Source organism: Chiloscyllium plagiosum, unplaced genomic scaffold, assembly GCF_037043375.1.
Source record: "Chiloscyllium plagiosum isolate Xiang-an unplaced genomic scaffold, Cpla_swu_hap1 HiC_scaffold_29, whole genome shotgun sequence".
In the NCBI taxonomy this organism is placed as follows: domain Eukaryota; kingdom Metazoa; phylum Chordata; class Chondrichthyes; order Orectolobiformes; family Hemiscylliidae; genus Chiloscyllium; species Chiloscyllium plagiosum.
Window position 1 is genome coordinate 95,632,617 of NW_028270167.1, and position 11,447 is coordinate 95,644,063.

The window sequence follows — 11,447 nt, forward strand, 5'->3', positions numbered from 1 at the left end:
CTGATCTATCACCAGAGAAGCCAAATTAGAAACTGCTCCAGTTTATCTGTGCACAGGTGATACGAAAGTCGGAGGAGTTGTAGACAGTGAGGAAGGATGTGGTAGGTTACAGCAGGATATAGATAAGCTGCAGAACTGGGCAGAAAGATGGCAAATGGAGTTCAATGCAGCTAAGTGTGAGGTGATTCACTTTGGTAAGAGCAACAAAAAGATGGGGTACTGGGCTAATGGTCGGATACTTGGTAGTGTGGATGAGCAGAGGGATCTTGGTGTTCATGTACACAGATGTTTGAAAATTGCCACCCAGGTAAATAGTGAGGTGAAGAAGGCATATGGCGTACTGGCTTTTATTGGTAGTGGAATTGAGTTCCAGAGTCCTGAGATCATGTTGCAGTTGTATAAGATTCTGGTGCGGCCGCACCTGGGGTATTGTGTGCAGTTTTGGTCGCCATACTATAGGAAGGATGTGGAGGCACTGGAACGGGTGCAGAGGAGGTTTACCAGGATGTTCCCTGGTATGGTAGGAAGATCGTATGAGGAAAGGCTGAGGCACTTGGGGTTGTTTTTATTGGAGAAAAGAAGGTTTAGGGGTGACTTGATAGAGGTGTCCAAGATGATTAGGGGTTGAGATAGGGTTGAACATGAGAACAATTTTCCACATATGGAGTCAGCTAATACGAGGGGGCATAACTTTACATGAAGGGGTGGAAGGTATACGACAGATGTTAGGGGTAGGTTCTTTACTCAGCGAGTCGTGAGTTCATGGAATGGCCTGCCAGTAGCAGTGGTGGACTCTCCCTCTTTATGGGCATTTAAGCGGGCATTGGATAGGCATATGGAGGATAGTGGGCTAGTGTAGGTTAGGTGGGCTTGGGTCGGCGCAACATCGAAGGCCAAAGGACCTGTACTGCGTTGTATTCTTCTATGTTCTATGTTGTATAAGATGAAGACTGTTCCTTTCTTTAACGATGACTATTTTACAAGTATAGAAATTGTGTTCTAAAGCGTCGACAATATAGTTCTCTGAGTCATCCAATACCAACAGAATTTCGAGAGTTGATCACATCCTTATTCTCATTAGAGAAGAATGCTAGTTAAAAATAATGTCGACGGAGAGACAGCTAAGGTAACCCTTACATCAAAGTGAAATAACTGAATGGCCACGTTCTGTTCTGAGTGTCGCTTATTCTGTGTCTCTGACAGAGGTTCCCCATTCAAGGAAGTCCCAAATGTGTGAATGGGCAGAGTGTTTGGAACATAAAAGCGGAGAAGGGGATGTAACGGGAGGGAGGTTCGTTAGAGGTGAATGATGTACATTAAACAAATGTGAATTGGATATAGTGACTGAGGTGAGTGTATTCTTGTGATCTGCCCAGAAGAGGATAGATTGACTGAGGAGAATGGGATATATTGGCTCAGAGCAGTTCGGATGTAGTGACTGAGTGGCAAGAATAAAAGTAATGAGCATAGTGAGATGTAGTAACTGCGTGGAGTGGCACATGGTGACTGAGGGGATTGTGATGTATTGACTAAGGGGGTGGGACACAGACATTGAAGTGGCTGAGACATGGTGACTGAGGGGATTGTGATGTATTGACTAAGGGGGTGGGGCACAGGCATTGAAGTGGCTGAGACATGATGACTGAGGGGATTGTGATGTATTGACTAAGGGGGTTAGGCACAGACATTGAAGTGGCTGAGACATAGTGACTGAGGGGATTGTGATGTATTGACTAAGGGGGTTAGGCACAGACATTGAAGTGGCTGAGACATGGTGACTGAGGGGATTGTGATGTATCGACTAAGGGGGTGGGACACAGACATTGAAGTGGCTGAGACATGGTGACTGAGGGGATTGTGATGTATTGATTAAGGGGGTGGGACACAGACATTGAAGTGGCTGAGACATGGTGACTGAGGGGATTGTAATGTATTGACTAAGGGGGTGGGACACAGACATTGAAGTGGCTGAGACATGGTGACTGAGGGGATTGTGATGTATTGACTCAGGGGGTGGGACACAGACATTGAAGTGGTTGAGACATGGTGACTGAGGGGATTGTGATGTATTGACTAAGGGGGTGGGACACAGACATTGAAGTGGCTGAGACATGGTGACTGAGGGGATTGTGATGTATTGACTAAGGGGGTGGGACACAGACATTGAAGTGGCTGAGACATGGTGACTGAGGGGATTGTGATGTATTGACTAAGGGGGTGGGACGCAGACATTGAAGTGGCTGAGACATAGTGACTGAGAGGAGGGGCATATTGTGAATGTTGGGAGTGTGATGTGGTCAAGTACGCAAGTGAGATTGAATGACTGACTCTAGTGAGATGCCTGAAACTAATACAGATTCTGAAATTATGGAAAATAGATACAAAGATTGTTAGATATTAATAACGCAGAAAAAAATATTCTTTGGCTGATCAGACTCCGTTATTCACTTCATTATTCTGATCCCATTACGAGCTTTTGGTTCAGAGCGCTGCATCCCTTGGTAACCAAAGTTCACACCTAAATACTTCTGTAAAGTTTTGAAGCTTTCTATTTCTACCACCCTTACAAACATTGAGTTCCAGATTCCCACCAACCACTTGGTGAAATGATCCTGACAGTACATTAGGTGACAAATTAATACCGCCCCTTAAACTAAGACATACTCTAAAAAAAACAATCATTACCATGAGTGACGACACTGAAATTAAAGCAACCCCTGAAAGCAGCACAGATACAGAGACAATATATTTATCCAAATTAATGCAGCTCGTGTAAAGTTAATTGCACTACAGCTGGCGAATTGAATGTTTTTACTGAACTTACATTGTGGAGGGATTTGATTGCAGCAGTTAGGGTGCAGAGACGATTTACCGCAATCTTCCCTGGGCTGAAGATTCTCACATATGAAGAGGATTTGAACAGATTAGGTGTATTTTACTCATAGCAGAGGATATTGAGATGGGAAAATTGTGTAAATGAATAAAATTATGGAGGATACAGACAGAGTAAACAGAGTAATTAAATTGTCATTGGATAGGCATATGAACGAGAATGGAATAGTATAGTTTAGATGGGCTTCAGATTGTTCTCACAGGTCGGCACATCATCCAGGGCCGAAGGGCCTGTGCTGCGATGTAATGTTCTATGCTCAAAAGAGGAAAAGCAACTTTTCACGTTGATGGAGGCATCAAAATCACGGATGGGAACATAGATTTGAGGTAATGGACAGAAGGTGTGAAGGATGTGTGAGGCAAAATTTCTTAAAGAATTGAGGTGGGATTCTGAATCCCTCATATAATTGGAAACAATTATTTAGATATGCCTTTGAACTACGAAGGCAAACAAGGTTCTGGGTTAAATATTGTAAAATGGGTTTCGAATTATTCGGCTTTTGTTTTTGTCTGGCCGTAAGTTGATCAGTTGAAGGTCCTTTTCTTGTGCTGCAGGTTTTCCATGACTCATTAACTGCATGGTTTCTGTGTTACCTGTGTATTAAACAAGGTAAACATTGTGGTTGGTCGTTCACTTGGTATGATTGTCGATTTGCAGTGGGGTCTCAGCCGAACGGCTTCACTTCCCACAACGGCATAGATTGCCAGGGCGGCAATTTTTCTCACCCTCTTCCTCCAGCTGAGGTGTATTGACCCTCCAGTGAAACTGCCACTAATTGTCTCTTTCATCGCCTCCTGCAGTTGGAAGCGAACATTCAAACTGTGGAGTCTCTCCTGTAAACAATACACGATATACAAAACACCTACTATCCCGGAAGAGACACATAACATTGGATACTATGTTACTTCAACTGTTTTTCCAAGTGTTGTCTAAAGATTGTGACATTTCCCGTGTCATCATCCCTCCAAGACTGTGCGATCCAGACTGTTCCTGTTCATTTCTCTCAAATCTTCCCCAAATGTCCTGTCTCTCACTTTAAAACGATGTTGCACTGTTTTCGACCCTTGCTGACTTACAGCCTTCTGGCCTTCGTGGAAGAACATGCCTGTGGTCCTGCATGACTTTGGCGATTTTACGTATCTTAATACAACAAAGCTTGGCATTTCCATTGTATCACAATCTTTAGACTGTCATACAAAAGAAAAAGAAGCGAAGGAAACAAAGGATTGTGGACGCTCGGAATCTGAAACAAAAACTGAAATGTCTGGATAAATTGCAACAGGACTGACAGAATCCATGGAGATTTAACGTTTCAGGTTTTAAATTGTGAAGAAGATTCTCTGGACCCGAAATGCTAGCTCTGTTTCTCTTTCCACAGATGGTGCAAGATCTGCTGAATGTTTATTTTGCTTTATAATCGCATTGTTTTCATTTCCATCTTCCCATTCTGTCCAATTTGCATTTAAATTGAGATAATATTACACTTTGACCCATTATATTCTATGTTCCAAATTTCTAGCCTGCAAATAAAACCTGCCCATATCTCTTCTCAGGTTATTTGTGTCGCTTATTCTGAAGCTAATCTCAGTTACCATGCATCCTTCATTATGGAAGACTGTTACGAGACTAAAAAACAAACTAATGAGATGCTTCTTTGTTTCAGGTATGTAAATTCTTCCAATGCCACCTCCTGAGTTTGCATGGAACGTACATTAATGTAAATCTTTGGTTTATAAAAATAGCATAAATAACCATTGTCATTGCATGTGTAACATAGTGGGCAGTGCTGAATGTGCCATTCGGAATATCAAGACATTCTGCCTGACTGAAGATGAATGACGTGAACATATAACCCGCTGTATCTCAAGAGCAGCATCACCTTTGGAGTCTCTGGTAAGCAGCCCAGTGTGAACTAATGATCGAAGTAAGCCCATCAATGATTGACTTGGTGATTATTCTACCGATGCAATGCTCCTTTCATGGACATTTTGTTTCGAATGTTGACAGCGTTTCAAAACATCAGGACTGGAAGTGGAGCCGAAGAAGAGAATGCCTGTACCAGGAATGCATAGGTTTTAATGATTGGGTGTTTGGGGATTGTTCATGTGGAAAAATAATTGTTGGGCTCAAAGGTTTACCCGCCGAAAATTACATTTGTAATTAATGCATAGTGTTTTGTTTGTTTGGGTCTCTTTCAAGGAAAGACTCGGATATGACTCTATCTGGTTCACAGTGAACGAGAAACATAGACGTAAAGTCAATTGGGTTGTCATTGACAGGACGAGTTGAATTGCCCTCTGCCTCTCAACGCACCATTTGAAGTTGGGAGGTCGATGTCAATCTTGTGGGGACGGAAAGAGAGAAATTGGTTGATCCCACGCTGCATTTTGTGCCCACAGTGATGACGAATTGTAAAGATCATGCTGGCACTTTAGATTGGAATGAGTGAGTGAGGGAAATCTCAATCTGTGTCTGTGGAGAGGAAGTCTGTATGGGGAAAGACTGGCCTATTATTTGTGCTCTACAAACTCTAGAACAATAAGTAGCATGTGTTACTTTAAATACCAAACGAAATGTTGGATGTTTGTGACAATACAAAGGCAACGATCACGAATATCCTCAATCTGCAAATTATTTCGAGAAAAGAAATCAGATCCTTTTCAGAAACCTATGTTTTAAAGTCCAGAGACTTTTCTCAGACTCGTCTGTCCAGCAAACCTGACATTTTTGTTTTTTATTCATTTTTGTTTGCTTTCTGGAGCTACCAAGTAATGCATTATTCTCCATTGGAGGAGTTGACTGAAATGTAGACACAGAGAAGTGATAGACGTTGAAAAAAGAATACTAAATATTTCATAACGATGTCTGATTTAATCCTGCACAGTTAGAACACGACCAAAAACACAGTAATCTCAACACTCATCCCAATTTCCTGCATTGGGCCTATAGACTTGAAGATTGCAAAACTTGAAATGCCCACGCAATTGACGTGTTTTAAACGTTTGTCTTGATTCCCGACTCAAGCATTTTTTTTAATGGTCGCAGTGCAGGAGAGAGATAACGTTCCCACTATGAACGTGCATGTATATTACATTTTCTGGGAATGTTTCTGAGTGCAAGGATGTAAGTAAATCTGTCCGTTGTGTTTCCAGTGAGTGAGAGAGACAGAGCATTACCAGTGTAAGATGAAATCCTCTTTAATCAAGTGCCCTCTCTGCGCATTACATTTCACTTCTTTTCCCGCTAAAATTTGTTTTCTCGAAACTAAATTCTGTTTTTCACTTTCTCGAATATTGTGCATGGGGACGGTCCTCTGTTGCTGTTTCTCAGTTTCCTATGAAGTCATTTTCATATCATTCAAAATTTATGAGACTTTTAAAAATCACTATGGTCAGAAAAGAAAACTCGCTAGTGACTGTCATTTGAGACCATATGGGGCTGAGATAGATAGATTCTTAATGAGTAGGGGAAATACACACTGATGAGAAACTGGCTGTAATGTGGACGTGAGGATTGTCTGACCAGTCATGACCTTCAAGATTGACAGTGTAAGCTGGTGGAATCAAATAGCGTACTACTGTTCATCATCCTTACGGTTTTAATTGAAGTTTAATGATTCAACTTTGATTTGAAAACATGACACTATACTCGAAACTTAACAGCGTTTTTTCTCAACAGATACTGCTAGACCTGCTGAGTTTCTCCAGCCACTTCTGTTTGTCTTTCATACTTCCACAATCAGCAGGTCTGTCTTATTTCTGCTCCTTATTGTGAGTTGTTCAACTGAATTAATGTCATTTTCTTAGTCGTGTTCTACAGTAATATCTTAAAAGTGTTTTGTTTTCTGATCCATTAAAACGATTATAATCTTAGGTTATTCCACTTGAAACACATTTGCAATTTCTAATATGTATTCATGAGTTTACATTGCATGACCAAATAAAAACAATCCATCAGTACCATACTGTAATAAAATATGAATTAATGTTTCAAGTCTTAGAAGTACTCAAGAATTTTGATATTGTTAGTAAAGAGCTGAGCGTGTTGATAATTGGAATTAAACAGAAAATGCCACAATCATTCATACATAACTTTTCTCTTTGTTTTACTTGCTCAAAGTTACCTGTTGACGATTTTGATTCTGGGGGCAGTAACTGTTCTGAGTCTTTTGAAGAACAATTACTGGTATTTCTTGTAACGAGATATGTATTATTTGACGAACAACCCATGGTTTTATAAAATGTAATTTCTTATTTAGGTATCTGTGATCTGAAGAACAATTGAATTCATACATCATATTCTAACACAGTGTGCTCGATTTATCCTGATTCTGTTGGAAAATGTTTTCACTGTCAGACACATCTTGGTGACCAGTAGATCCTGCAAGAAATTACAGTGGGGAGAATAGAAATGACTCAGAAATGAAGAACCTAAGGAATTGATCATTTTGCTATTTGTTATTAGTGAAATTTCATTCTGTTATGGTCAGAGATTATATTTCATAATATCAGGAAATAAAAGCAATATTTTTCGATAAAGTTGCCTTTCTTTGTGTTAGAAATGGGCTTGATGTTACCAATTATGAGTTGCTGCACAAACATAGCTCGTTAAGCTGTAACACAGTCAAAATTCAGAGAACAATTGAAAAGCGCCCTGAAATATCCTTTTGCAGCATTTGTAAGACATTTCAAAATCGAAAAATAAAATCGAAAATGAAAAGACTTGGACCAGCCTCCAAATTGATCTCAGTAATCGCGATTGAACATAATTATTGGAAGTTTGCATTTCTGTGGCTTGCAATTCTCATTTGCACAGGCATGAACATTGTGCATAATTCCACATGTTCATGTTGCTTTGAGAGAAGCCACTGCTGCACATGGTTTTATTTTAACTTCACCGCTCCCATCAAAAATCTATGGCTTCTCTTTGTACATGAAGTACTATCATCTCTACGCATACCTTGTTCATCCAGAGAGTAGATGGCTAAACTGTTAAATCTCTCTTCGTAAGACAAACCCACACATCTCTGGAACCAATTTCGTGAACATTCCCTGATTTGCCTCCAATAAACCTGCACAACTCCTCAGTTCCCACGACTGCACTTAATACTTCAGATACAGCCACACTAAAGCATTGTCCAGGGTAAGTAACTCAGCATCAAATGCCAGAATTATATTTAGCTCACATATGTACTGCTGTACCTGCATACATATGCACGAGGATACACAGGTCGGATCCGGATTCTCGAAGGCTTTCCAGAATCCACAAGTCTCAAGTCAGAAAGGGTTGGCATAACTCTCATTTGTCTGCACGAAAGGAATCTTAAATTTGTTTCTTTCCAGATTTAAATAGTACGTTGACTTCATAAAGATATAACTTCACATTTATCCGTGGTATAATCCATCAGCCAGTTTTTAGACCAATCACTGCAGCAATCTAAACTCATCTATGAATGTCTTGTTTATTTAATGCGGCTCATCCAATTCAGCAATATTGATTGCAAACAGATGGCTCCTGAGACCTGAACCTTTGGTATGCCAATATCTGCATCTTGCCAACGAGAAGCAGTGAATGATTTTCTATTTTCTGTTTTTAAATTGTTAGAACATAGAACACAGAAGAGTATAGCACGGCACAGGTCCATCGGCCCTTGATGTGGTGCCGACATTTTATCTTATTCTATGATCAGACTAAGCTACATACCTTCATTGTATTTAACTTCCGTGTGTCTATCCGTGAGTCGCTTAATTCTCCCTTATGTATCTGACTGTAGTACAACTGCTGGGTGTGCATCTCACACCCACCACTCTTCCAGTAAAGAACCTACCTCTGACATCTCCGTAAAGCTTCTCCCAATAACCCTATAATTATGCCCTATCATACTACAATCTTCTGGCCTTGGAAGAAGTCTCTGTCCATCCACTGTATCCAAGTCTCTCGACATCTTGTCCAACTCGATCAAGTCACGGCTCCTCCGTCTTCACTCCAGTGAGAAAAGCCATCAACCTTCCATCATAGGACATGCGTTCCAGGCAGGCAGCACGTTGGTAAATCTCCCCAGGACCATCTCTAAAACTTCCACATCGTTCCTATAATGAGGCGACCAGAACTGAACACAATATTACAAATGCAGTCTAACCAGAAATCTTTCGAGCTGCAGCAGAGCTTCGCAGCTCTTAAAGACAATTTCCCTCCGAACGAAAGCCAGCACACCATATGCCTTCTTCCGAACTCTATCATCTTGGGTGGCAACTTTGAGGACCTATGCACATGGATCCCCAGATCCCTCTGTTTCTCCACACTGCAAAGCATCCTGCCTTTGACCCTATATTCTGCATTCACATTCAACCTTCCAAAGTGAAGGACTTCACATTTTTCTAGTGCAAACTCCATCTGCCACTTATCAGCCCCTTTCTGCATCATGTCAAAGTCCCGTTGCAACCGACAACAGCCCTCCACACTGGTCACAAATTCACCAACATTCGTGTCATGGACAAACTTACTCACCCACCCTTCCACTTCCTCGCCCAAGTCATTTCTAAAACATCATCAAAAGCAGAGGTCCCAGAACCGATCCCTGTGTAACACCACTGATTACTGAGCTCCAGCCTGAATATTTTCTATCTACCACCACATTTATGTTCTATGGGCCAGTGAATTCACCATCCACACAGACAGGCTTCCCTGCATCCCTTCTTCTTACTTCCTGAATGAGCCTGCCATGGGAAAACTTATGAAATGCATTACCAAAATCAGTATACACGAGATCCAAATAATGCAGTTCCAAAACACAGTGAGTTGCTGAAGTGAAGGTGAGACTTCATTCATTTATTAAGCAAATTAACGAAATACACAAACAAACCAAAACTCTTAAAACTATGAAATTTGAATTGATACTTCAACATGGTTCGATGAGTGTTCACTTAATTTGCTGAGTAATGTTAGAGATATTTAGTGAATTTATCAAATCCAGGTGAAATCTTCAAACGTACAGCAGGAAGTTGTCAAATTGATGAACAGTTTTGGTAAGGATAATGCTGAGGAAAGAATTTTAAAAATCGATACAATATCTGATTAATTATGCTTGCTCCTCTGAATGACTTTTCAGACTTTTTTGCCGTGTATTGTCTCAGCAACTTTTAAAAGAATAGTTTTTTTAAAAGGTTACTTACATTTCCAGAGACCAGCTTTTAACAAATGAACCATTGAACTGAATGGAAGAGAAATTCGCAAGTGACTGTTGTGTGCAACATTTTTGTGATAATATTTTAATGTCTATGAGCCCAGGTGTTGATGTTCGTTCCTCTGTTACAAACATATTGTTTTTTAATTCACTCTCAAATCTGCTTTATTTTCCATTCAAATATCATTTACGTTACGGCTGCGACCAGACATTCTTCAAATATGTTGCAATCTCTGGTGATCTTATATGATTCCTTACTCGTGCCAAAGTCCCATGTCTCCCAACCTCTTTCATAGAATCTTAGAATAACACAATGCAGAAGAGGCACTTTAAACAATTGAATCTCTGCTAACTTAGCTATGCCATATCAAAAGGGGTCCCACTTGTGCACTCAGCCAATAACCTTGAAAATTATGACACTAGTGTTCGTGCAAGTATTGGCTAAAAGTCGATTACTCTCCAAGGCAAAGCGTTTCAGAATACCACCACTTCTGGGTTTTCATTTTTGTCAGGAATTCCCCTGTGACTATCCTGTACTTCACTGTAAAACAATGTGCCCATTTTTTGGTATCCCTTAGTCGAAGGGAGACACCTGTTTCCTCATCACCATGACCATGCCTCTCTCAATCATATATATTGCTCGACCTGGTTGCTCACAGTAAGCAACACGGGCTTCTGCAGTCTCCATTCAGAGCTATTCCTTCCAGTTGTGTACTGCCATCCTGCATTCTTCATGAGGCAAGCCCTAGTCCCTACTGAACGTTTTTCAATATACTGGCAACGTGCAAATGCAGACATGTCAAGTCTTCCATACTAATAGTCTCAGTGAGCCCATACAGAACAAAAACTCTCGGAATGCTTGAATTAAATTTCACGCCTTCAAACCTGTTAGTAAAATAAAGTTTCTTCCTGTTTGAATTGGAAGAAGGGATAAGAAAATCGTTCTCTGAAGAACGACATTAAGTGCAATCACAACTGTTTCTTTTTAAAATAATATACCATTTAACCCCACTTTTCAATCTGTTTCTACAGACCTTTGACAGGAATGACATTTGTCTATTCCTGTGTACTATCCAAAGGCAGCATGAATTAAGAATTCGTCTTTTTTATTGGAAGGGACCCCTTGTGATTGCCCTGTTGCTTGTAAAGTAAAAGAAAAGAATCGAGATTGACTTTGTTTTTCTCTGCAGGTCCCGAGTTTTCACATTGTTCACATCTTCCTTCTTCCCCTGTAAAAGTCTAATATGCGAAATATTCCAACAAACACGACCGATGCACACCCAACACCATATCACATATCCCTTAACCAATACAATAAGCCATACCTCACACAATATTAAAAGCCCGTTTACAAACGCAACAGTCCACCCT